This window comes from Propithecus coquereli, unplaced genomic scaffold (assembly GCF_000956105.1).
Source record: "Propithecus coquereli isolate 6110/MARCELLA unplaced genomic scaffold, Pcoq_1.0 Scaffold203, whole genome shotgun sequence".
Classification (NCBI taxonomy): domain Eukaryota; kingdom Metazoa; phylum Chordata; class Mammalia; order Primates; family Indriidae; genus Propithecus; species Propithecus coquereli.
The window spans coordinates 3,692,040-3,696,968 of record NW_012145301.1 but is presented as its reverse complement, the minus strand read 5'-3'; positions in this window follow the sequence as shown (position 1 = coordinate 3,696,968).

Genomic DNA, 4,929 nt, shown 5'->3' with positions numbered 1-4,929 from the left:
AACAAACTCTAGGTCCATAACTTGCCCTGGATTCACAGAGGTGGCCTTACTTCAGAGTCCATGGTATCAACTACAGAGCTATGCTGCCATTCCCACAGAGCCGAATGAGCCACAGACACTAAACTCCAGGAGTTTGTAACTGCGTCCAAAAGCAAGTTAGCTGGGCAAACATCCATTAAGTCCATCCCTAGAGATGGATGAACTGAGAGTCTCCGCTGCCCCCAACTACCCAATAATAATTGGTGCTGGGTGCTGCCAAGGGACATTCCTCCCATGTACATTGATTATTTGTAGCCACAGATGTTAAGGTCAGACAAGAGAGGGCTTACTTCTAGGTAAGCTTATGACAATCGCTTTCAAAAAGCCAGTGGAGCCTGTTGAGAAAAATCAAATGGGAGCCTTCTTCGCCACCATAGCTCTTGGCTGCTGAGGTGCAAAGACCTAAGGAAATATTCACTGGACTGAGATGTCAATAGGGTTGGCGAGAACCCTAGGGAAGAATAGCAATTCTAGGTGTAGCTGGGAATTTATGGGATTCTAGGAGTTCACGACAATGCCCAGGAACTGTGCAAGATTCCTCTGGGAGAACAGCCACAAATCTAACAACTAAAAGCTAAAAATGCCTTTCAGGAGCTGGGACGCAGGGGCCAGGCAATGCCGCTGTGAACACGGCTGAAGCTGAGGGAGTCTAAAGGAAGCCTTCAGGAATACTTGGGGAAGAGTACCCCAAAAGATTGACGCCGTTGCTCGTTGCTGGCACAGCACCTTGGGACTTAGTGCCTTTGTGGCCACAGGCTGGGCCAGGACACTGACATTTCATCCTTACTCCCACTTCCCTACATACTGCTATCTTCTAGATGGCACACCGCTCCCCCTTTAAACCCTCCGGTCTCTCATAGGGTAATGGTTCCCTAACTTAGCTGCACATTTGAACCACCCGAGGATTTAAAATACAACCTGAAGTCCATGTTCACTACCAGAGGTTCTGGTTAAATTGGTATAGTGCCTAACCAATCTAGAGTACTCAGTGGGTGGTTCCCAGCATCACCTGGAACTTGTTGGAAACGCAAACTCTTGGGCCCCACCCCAAGAATCAGAAACTCTAGGGTGGGGTCCAGCAATCTGTGCATTTAACAAGACACCCAGGTGATTCTGATGTGTAGTACTCTAAAGCTTGGAAGCCACAGGTTTAGGCATCAGAATCTTTATAGCTTCCCAGGTGATTCTACTATGCAAGGACAGTTGAGAACCATGGCTTGAACAAATCAAACTACCCTGCAAAGGCTGGGTTCCCAGGCATCTGGAGGCTGGCTGCTGGGGCACACTTTCACTCTATCTCTTACCAAAACTGTCTCCCGCCCCTTCTTACACACAAGGGCTGCCAGCATGTAGATAACAACAGTCTGAGAGAGGTCTAGCGTAGAGGACTTAAGTTCCAGACAACTTCTCTACAGGCTGAGAATGGCAAGTGGGACTCAGTCAGAGGGGGATTCAAAAGATGAAGGAATGTGATTGTGAGCTGAAACCAAGGACAAATTCCTGTTGTTGCGAAAGTTCAGGTTAAGATGAGTGATTTTTATTTATTTTTCTCTTCTCCTTAATCCTTCTCTCCCTCCCCGAAAATGACAAAGACTACCTTGGATCTACCTGATTTCAAAAAAAAAGAGCTGACTTGTTCTATTTGTACACATTACTTAAACAAATTTACTTGCAGCTGAATGTGGACACAGGTCTTGCTATGATAAGAGCCTCTTAAGCAGTTGGAAAGAAACTCCTGGTTGTGGCACCTGTCTCAAGTGCAAGGAAATTTACAAGTCAACAGGGGATGATGGGTGAGATAGGAGAGCACCTGAGATGTCATGTAATGAATTTCAAGAATATCATAGATGAGGTACGCCAAGAAAAACTGAAGACGTTCTGCGCTGAGAGATTAGATGCCCCTTTGTGAGATCTGCTTTCTATCTCAGGAACATAAGTCTCATACAATGTTTACCATTGAGAAGGCAAAAGAAATCTTCAAGCTTAGATGGTATTCTCTTTGAAAATTCCAGAGGTTCATTCTCATTCCTTCTTTCCTTAAGACCTTGGGTCTTCAGAATAATTCCTGTCACCTAAATCATTTTTCCATCCCTGGCTGTCAACATCAGAAGCTCAGGAGCACCAAGAGCCCCATTTTGACTGGGAGTAACTGCTAATTTTCACATTCTAATTCATGCCTAAGTTTGTGCTATACCTTTTCTACTTTATAGATCTAGCGTAGCAACCACCAAGAGGTGTGAATAGTGATCCTCTTTAGATTGAGGTCCAAGAATCCTGAATTCTCTACACAGGCAGTAGAGTCTCACAAGAGAATAAGTCCTTTAGAAGAGAAAAATGAACAGGTAAGTATGCTAGGGGTTCCTCCAAATGAGGATGGCCACGGGATTCAGGACGCGTTTTCAGTGAGTCCGGGGTCAGAGCTTGTAGCTCCTTCTCACCACGGCATGAACACTAGTCTGCTTAAATGTGAGGACTTGAACTGTCCTAAAGGCTGGAAAATATAATAAGTTCTAGCCTCAAGAAAGCTAGCCCTGAGAAGAAGTCTGAAAAGTAGTTGGACAGTTGTGATCTTAAACCTACAGTGAAATGGCTGCAGTGGATATATAAAGAAACCAAACCTAGACACGGTTCCTAAAAACTACTTAAGGACTCAGCCCCAGGGTCATTTCTTCCACTCTACTAGGTTCTGAGGGAAGCAGGGGTTCCAGAGGCATCATTGTTACCTAGAAAGGACTGAAATGGGAGTAACCCAAGCTCCTCATCAGTATTTGGGAGAAAATAGGTAGGGCCTTGTAAATCAAAAAGAATTTTACTTGATTCCTAAGTAAATGCATGTCTACTGAAGTGTTAAACAAGAGACTGGCATGGTCAGATTTTTTTTTTTTTTTTTTAATGACAGGCTGCAGGTTGGGATCAGAATAGTTAAAACTGTCATAGAACTTGCTATCTGGTTGGAGTTCTCAGCTGAAAGTTCGACTGGGGCAATGGCAGTGGGATTGAGAGAAGTGGGCTGTCTAACTAAGAAAGTGTAAAGTCTTAGATAGCTAAGACTTGGTCATAAACTAGAGAAATATGGGGAAGATATTCATTCAAAGATAATACCAATATTCTTGAACAACTGCATGGATGTGTTGCCTTCCGCACAGGGAGGGAAAGGGGTGTATATTTGTGTGTATACATCTCATTTTGGATATGCTGACTTTAAGGTGCCTGCACAATATTTGAATAGAAAGTCCCAGTAATTAATATGTGCATACATAGGAGTCTGAAGGTCAGCAGGAGGGTCTAGACTAGACATAAAGTTTTGGGATATAGAATGCAGCTGAAGACTAGAGAACAGATAACTGCCCAGGAAGAATATGTAGAATGAGAAGTCTCAGTTATGAAGCTCATAGAAGGCAGGTGGAACTCAAAATTCAATTAGATCTTAAACACCCTTGGGAATTGTCCTACTAGGATTAGAAATCAACTGTAGGGCTAAAAACAGCATGTTTCTATAATGCAAAATAAACGAATTGTTTTAGTATGACAAGAAAAGCACACTGGTTCAAACATGACCTTTCCCCAGCACATTGAAGTTTGGTTCCAAGAAAGAGCAGCTGAAGGCAACTGCACTGACACAGCCAAGTGCATGAGCCGTCCATGTGGCAATGTCTCCGCTGCCATGAACAGCATTCACCCTGTACTCTTCTTAGCTCAGGTTGACCGGATTCTGTTGCAGAGATGCTGCTTTTGCCACCTCCGTGTTTTGCCCTTGCCACCCTAACTTGACAGCCTCAACCCTTTCCCCAACCTCCTATCAAATAACTTTCACTTCTTGAAAAAGTAGAATCAATAGTTACCCTATATTTTTGTTTGTGTTGTTGTTAGAAGTTTATATGTCTTTGATTTCACATGTGGCTTTTTTTTTTTAAAGGTTGTTAACATTTTTATAAGCATCTGTTTTGAGTTGTGTAGGGATTGAGTGTTCTACCCTAACACTTATAGAAGCACTATTATTTTTAGTACATGATTTTTGCAGAGTGAGGTGTATTTTTGTTTGTTTTTAAGGAAAATACATTGCATGTAGCAGAAATGTCTATATATGGAAAAAATGCAGCATTCCATCAACATCAAACTCTCAATTTAAATGAAAGACACTTGAGTGTACTAAGAGCCAAGGACATGCGAAATCTATCGAGTGACGTGTGCGTATGTTGTTAAGAGGGAGGGATGTTTCAAGCTTTGGAAATAGAAGCTAGAAGGGTTATGGGGTCACCAATGTGTGAATAAGAGTCTGTGAGCCCTACCAGGGCCTCTGACAAGGTCCCAGTCAACATCCTTGTTGACATATCTGGTCATTATGCCACTTCAAGGAGGCTGCAAAAGAACTGCAAAAAGAAAAAATCACATAGGAAGGGATTCATTAGAATCACATGGTTTGATGTCAGTTTCCTCAGTGGATGCAGAGAAGAAGTATCCTGGGTGTCTGCACCTCCGAGCTTATACCCAGCTGAGATCTGCAGCCAAGTGCAACCTCGTTTAACCATTTCCTAGTGGGCTAGCATCTTTCACTCAAATATCACCAAACTCTTCATGCCTTTTTTTTTTTTTTTTTTTGAGACAGGGTCTTGCTCTGTTGCCTGGACTAGAGTGCTATGGCATGATCATAGCTCACTGCAACCTCAAACTCCTGGGTTCAAGTGATCCTCCTGCCTCAGCCTCCCAAAGCCCTAAGATTACAGACACGCACCTGGCCCATACTTTTGAACATGTAAAAATGTATTCGGTGTTTTTGGTAATGTTTGGGAGAACTTGGCTTGTGGAAATAGCCATATAATTCCAATTTAAAACATATAATCGAGGCCGGGCGCGGTGGCGCACACCTGTAATCCCAGCACTCTGGGAGGC